We start from the raw sequence: 15703 nt of genomic DNA, 5'->3' as shown, positions 1-15703 counted from the left end.
TTCAGTGACATTAGTTACTAAGAGAAGGCATCACTGTTATTAATGATCATAGTATAATATCCCCCAACTGTATGTGTGGAAATTCAGACTATGGTTCGAATAAAATCAGCTGCTCTGGCAGAACCATTCTGTGAAGATCTTAAGACTTATGAACTTGCAAACAAGCTGAAATGCTTAATTGTGGGCTCGTCCGGGATTTGAACCCGGGACCTCTCGCACCCTAAGCGAGAATCATACCCCTAGACCAACGAGCCACTGCTGAGTAGCTTGGCTTTACTTTTCGAGAGTAAAGACCTGGGTCCTGTTGGTGGATCATCCTGTATTTCTGTGATTGAGTGCACCCCGTTGCTGTAGTTTGTTTGGTCAAGTGCGGCGGGTAGGAGCCTTCTTCTAGTGAAGTCCCACAGCCACTGCTGTATTCTCCTCTAAACAGAAACTGCTGGAGCTTCCATCGCACAAACGACTCTTGGATGCAGTGACACGCTGAAATAGCACAGTGGACATGTTCAAACGCTATCTCGAGCAGCAAGCAGCCATAGCAGTAGCTTCTGTGAGTACAGCTGTTTGATTGTTGATGCCTTTGTGCAACTGAAAATGTGACGCGGGAACGATATGTTCCAGCGTGAATTATGTAATTGCAAGCACGTGACTAAAAGGACAACTTGATCCTTATCAATGGCCTGGATAGCTCAGTCGGTAGAGCATCAGACTTTTAATCTGAGGGTCCAGGTTTCAAGTCCCTGTTCAGGCTTGTCTTCACACTTTGCTTGGAAATTCTCCATTGAGTAAAATACCGATGTCAACTTGGAAATTCCTCATTCGAGTAAAAAAATGATGTTACATCCTTCAGCTGTTTTGCAAGCGTAAAGCTTCACATTTCCCACCTCACTGGCAAGGAATTGCACAATAGCAGCTCGCAAAGTTGTAAAAACAAGTAAGAAGCCTGGGCCACTACTAGCTGATCTGGAGTCAGAAAAGCTACTTGCACTCCAAGGGTTATGAGCAATCAGGTCATACAATTCAGTGACATTAGTTACTAAGAGAAGGCATCACTGTTATTAATGATCATAGTATAATATCCCCCAACTGTATGTGTGGAAATTCAGACTATGGTTCGAATCAAATCAGCTGCTCTGGCAGAACCATTCAGTGAAGATCTTAAGACTTATGAACTTGCAACCAAGCTGAAATGCTTAAATGTGGGCTCGTCCGGGATTTGAACCCGGGACCTCTCGCACCCTAAGCGAGAATCATACCCCAAGACCAACGAGCCACTGCTGAGTAGCTTGGCTTTACTTTTCGAGAGTAAAGACCTGGGTCCTGTTGGTGGATCATCCTGTATTTCTGTGATTGAGTGCACCCCGTTGCTGTAGTTTGTTTGGTCAAGTGCGGCGGGTAGGAGCCTTCTTCTAGTGAAGTTCCACAGCCACTGCTGTATTCTCCTCTAAACAGAAACTGCTGGAGCTTCCATCGCACAAACAAATCTTGGATGCAGTGACACGCTGAAATAGCACAGTGGACATGTTCAAACGCTATCTCGAGCAGCAAGCAGCCATAGCAGTAGCTTCCGTGAGTACAGCTGTTTGATTGTTGATGCCTTTGTGCAACTGCAAATGTGACGCGGGAACGATATGTTCCAGCGTGAATTATGTAATTGCAAGCACGTGACTAAAAGGACAACTTGATCCTTATCAAGGGCCTGGATAGCTCAGTCGGTAGAGCATCAGACTTTTAATCTGAGGGTCCAGGGTTCAAGTCCCTGTTCAGGCTTGTCTTCACACTTTGATTGGAAATTCTCCATTGAGTAAAATACCGATGTCAACTTGGAAATTCCTCATTCGGGTAAAAAAATGATGTTACTGTACATCCTTCAGCTGTTTTGCAAGCGTAAAGCTTCACATTTCCCACCTCACTGGCATGGAATTGCACAATAGCAGCTCGCAAAGTTGTAAAAACAATTAAGAAGCCTTGGCCACTACTAGCTGATCTGGAGTCAGAAAAGCTACTTGCACTCCAAGGGTTATGAGCAATCAGGTCATACAATTCAGTGACATTAGTTACTAAGAGAAGGCATCACTGTTATTAATGATCATAGTATAATATCCCCCAACTGTATGTGTGGAAATTCAGACTATGGTTCGAATCAAATCAGCTGCTCTGGCAGAACCATTCAGTGAAGATCTTAAGACTTATGAACTTGCAACCAAGCTGAAATGCTTAAATGTGGGCTCGTCCGGGATTTGAACCCGGGACCTCTCGCACCCTAAGCGAGAATCATACCCCGGCCTAGACCAACGAGCCACTGCTGAGTAGCTTGGCTTTACTTTTCGAGAGTAAAGACCTGGGTCCTGTTGGTGGATCATCCTGTATTTCTGTGATTGAGTGCACCCCGTTGCTGTAGTTTGTTTGGTCAAGTGCGGCGGGTAGGAGCCTTCTTCTAGTGAAGTTACACAGCCACTGCTGTATTCTCCTCTAAACAGAAACTGCTGGAGCTTCCATCGCACAAACAAATCTTGGATGCAGTGACACGCTGAAATAGCACAGTGGACATGTTCAAACGCTATCTCGAGCAGCAAGCAGCCATAGCAGTAGCTTCCGTGAGTACAGCTGTTTGATTGTTGATGCCTTTGTGCAACTGCAAATGTGACGCGGGAACGATATGTTCCAGCGTGAATTATGTAATTGCAAGCACGTGACTAAAAGGACAACTTGATCCTTATCAATGGCCTGGATAGCTCAGTCGGTAGAGCATCAGACTTTTAATCTGAGGGTCCAGGGTTCAAGTCCCTGTTCAGGCTTGTCTTCACACTTTGCTTGGAAATTCTCCATTGAGTAAAATACCGATGTCAACTTGGAAATTCCTCATTCGGGTAAAAAAATGATGTTACATCCTTCAGCTGTTTTGCAAGCGTAAAGCTTCACATTTCCCACCTCACTGGCATGGAATTGCACAATAGCAGCTCGCAAAGTTGTAAAAACAATTAAGAAGCCTTGGCCACTACTAGCTGATCTGGAGTCAGAAAAGCTACTTGCACTCCAAGGGTTATGAGCAATCAGGTCATACAATTCAGTGACATTAGTTACTAAGAGAAGGCATCACTGTTATTAATGATCATAGTATAATATCCCCCAACTGTATGTGTGGAAATTCAGACTATGGTTCGAATAAAATCAGCTGCTCTGGCAGAACCATTCTGTGAAGATCTTAAGACTTATGAACTTGCAAACAAGCTGAAATGCTTAATTGTGGGCTCGTCCGGGATTTGAACCCGGGACCTCTCGCACCCTAAGCGAGAATCATACCCCTAGACCAACGAGCCACTGCTGAGTAGCTTGGCTTTACTTTTCGAGAGTAAAGACCTGGGTCCTGTTGGTGGATCATCCTGTATTTCTGTGATTGAGTGCACCCCGTTGCTGTAGTTTGTTTGGTCAAGTGCGGCGGGTAGGAGCCTTCTTCTAGTGAAGTCCCACAGCCACTGCTGTATTCTCCTCTAAACAGAAACTGCTGGAGCTTCCATCGCACAAACGACTCTTGGATGCAGTGACACGCTGAAATAGCACAGTGGACATGTTCAAACGCTATCTCGAGCAGCAAGCAGCCATAGCAGTAGCTTCTGTGAGTACAGCTGTTTGATTGTTGATGCCTTTGTGCAACTGCAAATGTGACGCGGGAACGATATGTTCCAGCGTGAATTATGTAATTGCAAGCACGTGACTAAAAGGACAACTTGATCCTTATCAATGGCCTGGATAGCTCAGTCGGTAGAGCATCAGACTTTTAATCTGAGGGTCCAGGGTTCAAGTCCCTGTTCAGGCTTGTCTTCACACTTTGCTTGGAAATTCTCCATTGAGTAAAATACCGATGTCAACTTGGAAATTCCTCATTCGGGTAAAAAAATGATGTTACATCCTTCAGCTGTTTTGCAAGCGTAAAGCTTCACATTTCCCACCTCACTGGCATGGAATTGCACAATAGCAGCTCGCAAAGTTGTAAAAACAATTAAGAAGCCTTGGCCACTACTAGCTGATCTGGAGTCAGAAAAGCTACTTGCACTCCAAGGGTTATGAGCAATCAGGTCATACAATTCAGTGACATTAGTTACTAAGAGAAGGCATCACTGTTATTAATGATCATAGTATAATATCCCCCAACTGTATGTGTGGAAATTCAGACTATGGTTCGAATAAAATCAGCTGCTCTGGCAGAACCATTCTGTGAAGATCTTAAGACTTATGAACTTGCAAACAAGCTGAAATGCTTAATTGTGGGCTCGTCCGGGATTTGAACCCGGGACCTCTCGCACCCTAAGCGAGAATCATACCCCTAGACCAACGAGCCACTGCTGAGTAGCTTGGCTTTACTTTTCGAGAGTAAAGACCTGGGTCCTGTTGGTGGATCATCCTGTATTTCTGTGATTGAGTGCACCCCGTTGCTGTAGTTTGTTTGGTCAAGTGCGGCGGGTAGGAGCCTTCTTCTAGTGAAGTCCCACAGCCACTGCTGTATTCTCCTCTAAACAGAAACTGCTGGAGCTTCCATCGCACAAACGACTCTTGGATGCAGTGACACGCTGAAATAGCACAGTGGACATGTTCAAACGCTATCTCGAGCAGCAAGCAGCCATAGCAGTAGCTTCTGTGAGTACAGCTGTTTGATTGTTGATGCCTTTGTGCAACTGCAAATGTGACGCGGGAACGATATGTTCCAGCGTGAATTATGTAATTGCAAGCACGTGACTAAAAGGACAACTTGATCCTTATCAATGGCCTGGATAGCTCAGTCGGTAGAGCATCAGACTTTTAATCTGAGGGTCCAGGTTTCAAGTCCCTGTTCAGGCTTGTCTTCACACTTTGCTTGGAAATTCTCCATTGAGTAAAATACCGATGTCAACTTGGAAATTCCTCATTCGAGTAAAAAAATGATGTTACATCCTTCAGCTGTTTTGCAAGCGTAAAGCTTCACATTTCCCACCTCACTGGCAAGGAATTGCACAATAGCAGCTCGCAAAGTTGTAAAAACAAGTAAGAAGCCTGGGCCACTACTAGCTGATCTGGAGTCAGAAAAGCTACTTGCACTCCAAGGGTTATGAGCAATCAGGTCATACAATTCAGTGACATTAGTTACTAAGAGAAGGCATCACTGTTATTAATGATCATAGTATAATATCCCCCAACTGTATGTGTGGAAATTCAGACTATGGTTCGAATCAAATCAGCTGCTCTGGCAGAACCATTCAGTGAAGATCTTAAGACTTATGAACTTGCAACCAAGCTGAAATGCTTAAATGTGGGCTCGTCCGGGATTTGAACCCGGGACCTCTCGCACCCTAAGCGAGAATCATACCCCAAGACCAACGAGCCACTGCTGAGTAGCTTGGCTTTACTTTTCGAGAGTAAAGACCTGGGTCCTGTTGGTGGATCATCCTGTATTTCTGTGATTGAGTGCACCCCGTTGCTGTAGTTTGTTTGGTCAAGTGCGGCGGGTAGGAGCCTTCTTCTAGTGAAGTCCCACAGCCACTGCTGTATTCTCCTCTAAACAGAAACTGCTGGAGCTTCCATCGCACAAACGACTCTTGGATGCAGTGACACGCTGAAATAGCACAGTGGACATGTTCAAACGCTATCTCGAGCAGCAAGCAGCCATAGCAGTAGCTTCCGTGAGTACAGCTGTTTGATTGTTGATGCCTTTGTGCAACTGCAAATGTGACGCGGGAACGATATGTTCCAGCGTGAATTATGTAATTGCAAGCACGTGACTAAAAGGACAACTTGATCCTTATCAATGGCCTGGATAGCTCAGTCGGTAGAGCATCAGACTTTTAATCTGAGGGTCCAGGGTTCAAGTCCCTGTTCAGGCTTGTCTTCACACTTTGCTTGGAAATTCTCCATTGAGTAAAATACCGATGTCAACTTGGAAATTCCTCATTCGGGTAAAAAAATGATGTTACATCCTTCAGCTGTTTTGCAAGCGTAAAGCTTCACATTTCCCACCTCACTGGCATGGAATTGCACAATAGCAGCTCGCAAAGTTGTAAAAACAATTAAGAAGCCTTGGCCACTACTAGCTGATCTGGAGTCAGAAAAGCTACTTGCACTCCAAGGGTTATGAGCAATCAGGTCATACAATTCAGTGACATTAGTTACTAAGAGAAGGCATCACTGTTATTAATGATCATAGTATAATATCCCCCAACTGTATGTGTGGAAATTCAGACTATGGTTCGAATAAAATCAGCTGCTCTGGCAGAACCATTCTGTGAAGATCTTAAGACTTATGAACTTGCAAACAAGCTGAAATGCTTAATTGTGGGCTCGTCCGGGATTTGAACCCGGGACCTCTCGCACCCTAAGCGAGAATCATACCCCTAGACCAACGAGCCACTGCTGAGTAGCTTGGCTTTACTTTTCGAGAGTAAAGACCTGGGTCCTGTTGGTGGATCATCCTGTATTTCTGTGATTGAGTGCACCCCGTTGCTGTAGTTTGTTTGGTCAAGTGCGGCGGGTAGGAGCCTTCTTCTAGTGAAGTCCCACAGCCACTGCTGTATTCTCCTCTAAACAGAAACTGCTGGAGCTTCCATCGCACAAACGACTCTTGGATGCAGTGACACGCTGAAATAGCACAGTGGACATGTTCAAACGCTATCTCGAGCAGCAAGCAGCCATAGCAGTAGCTTCTGTGAGTACAGCTGTTTGATTGTTGATGCCTTTGTGCAACTGCAAATGTGACGCGGGAACGATATGTTCCAGCGTGAATTATGTAATTGCAAGCACGTGACTAAAAGGACAACTTGATCCTTATCAATGGCCTGGATAGCTCAGTCGGTAGAGCATCAGACTTTTAATCTGAGGGTCCAGGTTTCAAGTCCCTGTTCAGGCTTGTCTTCACACTTTGCTTGGAAATTCTCCATTGAGTAAAATACCGATGTCAACTTGGAAATTCCTCATTCGAGTAAAAAAATGATGTTACATCCTTCAGCTGTTTTGCAAGCGTAAAGCTTCACATTTCCCACCTCACTGGCAAGGAATTGCACAATAGCAGCTCGCAAAGTTGTAAAAACAAGTAAGAAGCCTGGGCCACTACTAGCTGATCTGGAGTCAGAAAAGCTACTTGCACTCCAAGGGTTATGAGCAATCAGGTCATACAATTCAGTGACATTAGTTACTAAGAGAAGGCATCACTGTTATTAATGATCATAGTATAATATCCCCCAACTGTATGTGTGGAAATTCAGACTATGGTTCGAATCAAATCAGCTGCTCTGGCAGAACCATTCAGTGAAGATCTTAAGACTTATGAACTTGCAACCAAGCTGAAATGCTTAAATGTGGGCTCGTCCGGGATTTGAACCCGGGACCTCTCGCACCCTAAGCGAGAATCATACCCCAAGACCAACGAGCCACTGCTGAGTAGCTTGGCTTTACTTTTCGAGAGTAAAGACCTGGGTCCTGTTGGTGGATCATCCTGTATTTCTGTGATTGAGTGCACCCCGTTGCTGTAGTTTGTTTGGTCAAGTGCGGCGGGTAGGAGCCTTCTTCTAGTGAAGTTCCACAGCCACTGCTGTATTCTCCTCTAAACAGAAACTGCTGGAGCTTCCATCGCACAAACAAATCTTGGATGCAGTGACACGCTGAAATAGCACAGTGGACATGTTCAAACGCTATCTCGAGCAGCAAGCAGCCATAGCAGTAGCTTCCGTGAGTACAGCTGTTTGATTGTTGATGCCTTTGTGCAACTGCAAATGTGACGCGGGAACGATATGTTCCAGCGTGAATTATGTAATTGCAAGCACGTGACTAAAAGGACAACTTGATCCTTATCAAGGGCCTGGATAGCTCAGTCGGTAGAGCATCAGACTTTTAATCTGAGGGTCCAGGGTTCAAGTCCCTGTTCAGGCTTGTCTTCACACTTTGATTGGAAATTCTCCATTGAGTAAAATACCGATGTCAACTTGGAAATTCCTCATTCGGGTAAAAAAATGATGTTACACATCCTTCAGCTGTTTTGCAAGCGTAAAGCTTCACATTTCCCACCTCACTGGCATGGAATTGCACAATAGCAGCTCGCAAAGTTGTAAAAACAATTAAGAAGCCTTGGCCACTACTAGCTGATCTGGAGTCAGAAAAGCTACTTGCACTCCAAGGGTTATGAGCAATCAGGTCATACAATTCAGTGACATTAGTTACTAAGAGAAGGCATCACTGTTATTAATGATCATAGTATAATATCCCCCAACTGTATGTGTGGAAATTCAGACTATGGTTCGAATCAAATCAGCTGCTCTGGCAGAACCATTCAGTGAAGATCTTAAGACTTATGAACTTGCAACCAAGCTGAAATGCTTAAATGTGGGCTCGTCCGGGATTTGAACCCGGGACCTCTCGCACCCTAAGCGAGAATCATACCCCGGCCTAGACCAACGAGCCACTGCTGAGTAGCTTGGCTTTACTTTTCGAGAGTAAAGACCTGGGTCCTGTTGGTGGATCATCCTGTATTTCTGTGATTGAGTGCACCCCGTTGCTGTAGTTTGTTTGGTCAAGTGCGGCGGGTAGGAGCCTTCTTCTAGTGAAGTTACACAGCCACTGCTGTATTCTCCTCTAAACAGAAACTGCTGGAGCTTCCATCGCACAAACAAATCTTGGATGCAGTGACACGCTGAAATAGCACAGTGGACATGTTCAAACGCTATCTCGAGCAGCAAGCAGCCATAGCAGTAGCTTCCGTGAGTACAGCTGTTTGATTGTTGATGCCTTTGTGCAACTGCAAATGTGACGCGGGAACGATATGTTCCAGCGTGAATTATGTAATTGCAAGCACGTGACTAAAAGGACAACTTGATCCTTATCAATGGCCTGGATAGCTCAGTCGGTAGAGCATCAGACTTTTAATCTGAGGGTCCAGGGTTCAAGTCCCTGTTCAGGCTTGTCTTCACACTTTGCTTGGAAATTCTCCATTGAGTAAAATACCGATGTCAACTTGGAAATTCCTCATTCGGGTAAAAAAATGATGTTACATCCTTCAGCTGTTTTGCAAGCGTAAAGCTTCACATTTCCCACCTCACTGGCATGGAATTGCACAATAGCAGCTCGCAAAGTTGTAAAAACAATTAAGAAGCCTTGGCCACTACTAGCTGATCTGGAGTCAGAAAAGCTACTTGCACTCCAAGGGTTATGAGCAATCAGGTCATACAATTCAGTGACATTAGTTACTAAGAGAAGGCATCACTGTTATTAATGATCATAGTATAATATCCCCCAACTGTATGTGTGGAAATTCAGACTATGGTTCGAATAAAATCAGCTGCTCTGGCAGAACCATTCTGTGAAGATCTTAAGACTTATGAACTTGCAAACAAGCTGAAATGCTTAATTGTGGGCTCGTCCGGGATTTGAACCCGGGACCTCTCGCACCCTAAGCGAGAATCATACCCCTAGACCAACGAGCCACTGCTGAGTAGCTTGGCTTTACTTTTCGAGAGTAAAGACCTGGGTCCTGTTGGTGGATCATCCTGTATTTCTGTGATTGAGTGCACCCCGTTGCTGTAGTTTGTTTGGTCAAGTGCGGCGGGTAGGAGCCTTCTTCTAGTGAAGTCCCACAGCCACTGCTGTATTCTCCTCTAAACAGAAACTGCTGGAGCTTCCATCGCACAAACGACTCTTGGATGCAGTGACACGCTGAAATAGCACAGTGGACATGTTCAAACGCTATCTCGAGCAGCAAGCAGCCATAGCAGTAGCTTCTGTGAGTACAGCTGTTTGATTGTTGATGCCTTTGTGCAACTGCAAATGTGACGCGGGAACGATATGTTCCAGCGTGAATTATGTAATTGCAAGCACGTGACTAAAAGGACAACTTGATCCTTATCAATGGCCTGGATAGCTCAGTCGGTAGAGCATCAGACTTTTAATCTGAGGGTCCAGGTTTCAAGTCCCTGTTCAGGCTTGTCTTCACACTTTGCTTGGAAATTCTCCATTGAGTAAAATACCGATGTCAACTTGGAAATTCCTCATTCGAGTAAAAAAATGATGTTACATCCTTCAGCTGTTTTGCAAGCGTAAAGCTTCACATTTCCCACCTCACTGGCAAGGAATTGCACAATAGCAGCTCGCAAAGTTGTAAAAACAAGTAAGAAGCCTGGGCCACTACTAGCTGATCTGGAGTCAGAAAAGCTACTTGCACTCCAAGGGTTATGAGCAATCAGGTCATACAATTCAGTGACATTAGTTACTAAGAGAAGGCATCACTGTTATTAATGATCATAGTATAATATCCCCCAACTGTATGTGTGGAAATTCAGACTATGGTTCGAATCAAATCAGCTGCTCTGGCAGAACCATTCAGTGAAGATCTTAAGACTTATGAACTTGCAACCAAGCTGAAATGCTTAAATGTGGGCTCGTCCGGGATTTGAACCCGGGACCTCTCGCACCCTAAGCGAGAATCATACCCCAAGACCAACGAGCCACTGCTGAGTAGCTTGGCTTTACTTTTCGAGAGTAAAGACCTGGGTCCTGTTGGTGGATCATCCTGTATTTCTGTGATTGAGTGCACCCCGTTGCTGTAGTTTGTTTGGTCAAGTGCGGCGGGTAGGAGCCTTCTTCTAGTGAAGTTCCACAGCCACTGCTGTATTCTCCTCTAAACAGAAACTGCTGGAGCTTCCATCGCACAAACAAATCTTGGATGCAGTGACACGCTGAAATAGCACAGTGGACATGTTCAAACGCTATCTCGAGCAGCAAGCAGCCATAGCAGTAGCTTCCGTGAGTACAGCTGTTTGATTGTTGATGCCTTTGTGCAACTGCAAATGTGACGCGGGAACGATATGTTCCAGCGTGAATTATGTAATTGCAAGCATGTGACTAAAAGGACAACTTGATCCTTATCAAGGGCCTGGATAGCTCAGTCGGTAGAGCATCAGACTTTTAATCTGAGGGTCCAGGGTTCAAGTCCCTGTTCAGGCTTGTCTTCACACTTTGATTGGAAATTCTCCATTGAGTAAAATACCGATGTCAACTTGGAAATTCCTCATTCGGGTAAAAAAATGATGTACATCCTTCAGCTGTTTTGCAAGCGTAAAGCTTCACATTTCCCACCTCACTGGCATGGAATTGCACAATAGCAGCTCGCAAAGTTGTAAAAACAATTAAGAAGCCTTGGCCACTACTAGCTGATCTGGAGTCAGAAAAGCTACTTGCACTCCAAGGGTTATGAGCAATCAGGTCATACAATTCAGTGACATTAGTTACTAAGAGAAGGCATCACTGTTATTAATGATCATAGTATAATATCCCCCAACTGTATGTGTGGAAATTCAGACTATGGTTCGAATCAAATCAGCTGCTCTGGCAGAACCATTCAGTGAAGATCTTAAGACTTATGAACTTGCAACCAAGCTGAAATGCTTAATTGTGGGCTCGTCCGGGATTTGAACCCGGGACCTCTCGCACCCTAAGCGAGAATCATACCCCTAGACCAACGAGCCACTGCTGAGTAGCTTGGCTTTACTTTTCGAGAGTAAAGACCTGGGTCCTGTTGGTGGATCATCCTGTATTTCTGTGATTGAGTGCACCCCGTTGCTGTAGTTTGTTTGGTCAAGTGCGGCGGGTAGGAGCCTTCTTCTAGTGAAGTTCCACAGCCACTGCTGTATTCTCCTCTAAACAGAAACTGCTGGAGCTTCCATCGCACAAACGACTCTTGGATGCAGTGACACGCTGAAATAGCACAGTGGACATGTTCAAACGCTATCTCGAGCAGCAAGCAGCCATAGCAGTAGCTTCCGTGAGTACAGCTGTTTGATTGTTGATGCCTTTGTGCAACTGCAAATGTGACGCGGGAACGATATGTTCCAGCGTGAATTATGTAATTGCAAGCACGTGACTAAAAGGACAACTTGATCCTTATCAAGGGCCTGGATAGCTCAGTCGGTAGAGCATCAGACTTTTAATCTGAGGGTCCAGGGTTCAAGTCCCTGTTCAGGCTTGTCTTCACACTTTGCTTGGAAATTCTCCATTGAGTAAAATACCGATGTCAACTTGGAAATTCCTCATTCGGGTAAAAAAATGATGTTACATCCTTCAGCTGTTTTGCAAGCGTAAAGCTTCACATTTCCCACCTCACTGGCATGGAATTGCACAATAGCAGCTTGCAAAGTTGTAAAAACAATTAAGAAGCCTTGGCCACTACTAGCTGATCTGGAGTCAGAAAAGCTACTTGCACTCCAAGGGTTATGAGCAATCAGGTCATACAATTCAGTGACATTAGTTACTAAGAGAAGGCATCACTGTTATTAATGATCATAGTATAATATCCCCCAACTGTATGTGTGGAAATTCAGACTATGGTTCGAATCAAATCAGCTGCTCTGGCAGAACCATTCAGTGAAGATCTTAAGACTTATGAACTTGCAACCAAGCTGAAATGCTTAATTGTGGGCTCGTCCGGGATTTGAACCCGGGACCTCTCGCACCCTAAGCGAGAATCATACCCCTAGACCAACGAGCCACTGCTGAGTAGCTTGACTTTACTTTTCGAGAGTAAAGACCTGGGTCCTGTTGGTGGATCATCCTGTATTTCTGTGATTGAGTGCACCCCGTTGCTGTAGTTTGTTTGGTCAAGTGCGGCGGGTAGGAGCCTTCTTCTAGTGAAGTTCCACAGCCACTGCTGTATTCTCCTCTAAACAGAAACTGCTGGAGCTTCCATCGCACAAACGAATCTTGGATGCAGTGACACGCTGAAATAGCACAGTGGACATGTTGAAACGCTATCTCGAGCAGCAAGCAGCCATAGCAGTAGCTTCCGTGAGTACAGCTGTTTGATTGTTGATGCCTTTGTGCAACTGCAAATGTGACACGGGAACGATATGTTCCAGTGTGAATTATGTAATTGCAAGCACGTGACTAAAAGGACAACTTGATCCTTATCAATGGCCTGGATAGCTCAGTCGGTAGAGCATCAGACTTTTAATCTGAGGGTGCAGGGTTCAAGTCCCTGTTCAGGCTTGTCTTCACACTTTGCTTGGAAATTCTCCATTGAGTAAAATACCGATGTCAACTTGGAAATTCCTCATTCGGGTAAAAAAATGATGTTACATCCTTCAGCTGTTTTGCAAGCGTAAAGCTTCACATTTCCCACCTCACTGGCAAGGAATTGCACAATAGCAGCTCGCGAAGTTGTAAAAACAAGTAAGAAGCCTGGGCCACTACTAGCTGATCTGGAGTCAGAAAAGCTACTTGCACTCCAAGGGTTATGAGCAATCAGGTCATACAATTCAGTGACATTAGTTACTAAGAGAAGGCATCACTGTTATTAATGATCATAGTATAATATCCCCCAACTGTATGTGTGGAAATTCAGACTATGGTTCGAATCAAACCAGCTGCTCTGGCAGAACCATTCAGTGAAGATCTTAAGACTTATGAACTTGCAACCAAGCTGAAATGCTTAAATGTGGGCTCGTCCGGGATTTGAACCCGGGACCTCTCGCACCCTAAGCGAGAATCATACCCCTAGACCAACGAGCCACTGCTGAGTAGCTTGGCTTTACTTTTCGAGAGTAAAGACCTGGGTCCTGTTGGTGGATCATCCTGTATTTCTGTGATTGAGTGCACCCCGTTGCTGTAGTTTGTTTGGTCAAGTGCGGCGGGTAGGAGCCTTCTTCTAGTGAAGTTCCACAGCCACTGCTGTATTCTCCTCTAAACAGAAACTGCTGGAGCTTCCATCGCACAAACTAATCTTGGATGCAGTGACACGCTGAAATAGCACAGTGGACATGTTCAAACGCTATCTCGAGCAGCAAGCAGCCATAGCAGTAGCTTCCGTGAGTACAGCTGTTTGATTGTTGATGCCTTTGTGCAACTGCAAATGTGACGCGGGAACGATATGTTCCAGCGTGAATTATGTAATTGCAAGCACGTGACTAAAAGGACAACTTGAACCTTATCAATGGCCTGGATAGCTCAGTCGGTAGAGCATCAGACTTTTAATGTGAGGGTCCAGGGTTCAAGTCCCTGTTCAGGCTTGTCTTCACACTTTGCTTGGAAATTCTCCATTGAGTAAAATACCGATGTCAACTTGGAAATTCCTCATTCGGGTAAAAAAATGATGTTACATCCTTCAGCTGTTATGCAAGCGTAAAGCTTCACATTTCCCACCTCACTGGCAAGGAATTGCACAATAGCAGCTCGCAAAGTTGTAAAAACAAGTAAGAAGCCTGGGCCACTACTAGCTGATCTGGAGTCAGAAAAGCTACTTGCACTCCAAGGGTTATGAGCAATCAGGTCATACAATTCAGTGACATTAGTTACTAAGAGAAGGCATCACTGTTATTAATGATCATAGTATAATATCCCCCAACTGTATGTGTGGAAATTCAGACTATGGTTCGAAACAAATCAGCTGCTCTGGCAGAACCATTCAGTGAAGATCTTAAGACTTATGAACTTGCAACCAAGCTGAAATGCTTAAATGTGGGCTCGTCCGGGATTTGAACCCGGGACCTCTCGCACCCTAAGCGAGAATCATACCCCTAGACCAACGAGCCACTGCTCAGTAGCTTGGCTTTACTTTTCGAGAGTAAAGACCTGGGTCCTGTTGGTGGATCATCCTGTATTTCTGTGATTGAGTGCACCCCGTTGCTGTAGTTTGTTTGGTCAAGTGCGGCGGGTAGGAGCCTTCTTCTAGTGAAGTTCCACAGCCACTGCTGTATTCTCCTCTAAACAGAAACTGCTGGAGCTTCCATCGCACAAACGAATCTTGGATGCAGTGACACGCTGAAATAGCACAGTGGACATGTTGAAACGCTATCTCGAGCAGCAAGCAGCCATAGCAGTAGCTTCCGTGAGTACAGCTGTTTGATTGTTGATGCCTTTGTGCAACTGCAAATGTGACGCGGGAACGATATGTTCCAGCGTGAATTATGTAATTGCAAGCACGTGACTAAAAGGACAACTTGAACCTTATCAATGGCCTGGATAGCTCAGTCGGTAGAGCATCAGACTTTTAATGTGAGGGTCCAGGGTTCAAGTCCCTGTTCAGGCTTGTCTTCACACTTTGCTTGGAAATTCTCCATTGAGTAAAATACCGATGTCAACTTGGAAATTCCTCATTCGGGTAAAAAAATGATGTTACATCCTTCAGCTGTTATGCAAGCGTAAAGCTTCACATTTCCCACCTCACTGGCAAGGAATTGCACAATAGCAGCTCGCAAAGTTGTAAAAACAAGTAAGAAGCCTGGGCCACTACTAGCTGATCTGGAGTCAGAAAAGCTACTTGCACTCCAAGGGTTATGAGCAATCAGGTCATACAATTCAGTGACATTAGTTACTAAGAGAAGGCATCACTGTTATTAATGATCATAGTATAATATCCCCCAACTGTATGTGTGGAAATTCAGACTATGGTTCGAATCAAATCAGCTGCTCTGGCAGAACCATTCAGTGAAGATCTTAAGACTTATGAACTTGCAACCAAGCTGAAATGCTTAAATGTGGGCTCGTCCGGGATTTGAACCCGGGACCTCTCGCACCCTAAGCGAGAATCATACCCCTAGACCAACGAGCCACTGCTGAGTAGCTTGGCTTTACTTTTCGAGAGTAAAGACCTGGGTCCTGTTGGTGGATCATCCTGTATTTCTGTGATTGAGTGCACCCCGTTGCTGTAGTTTGTTTGGTCAAGTGCGGCGGGTAGGAGCCTTCTTCTAGTGAAGTTCCA

Source organism: Notolepis coatsorum (assembly GCF_963971535.1).
Source record: "Notolepis coatsorum genome assembly, chromosome: 14".
Taxonomy (NCBI): domain Eukaryota; kingdom Metazoa; phylum Chordata; class Actinopteri; order Aulopiformes; family Paralepididae; genus Notolepis; species Notolepis coatsorum.
Note: the sequence above shows the minus strand (reverse complement) of the source record.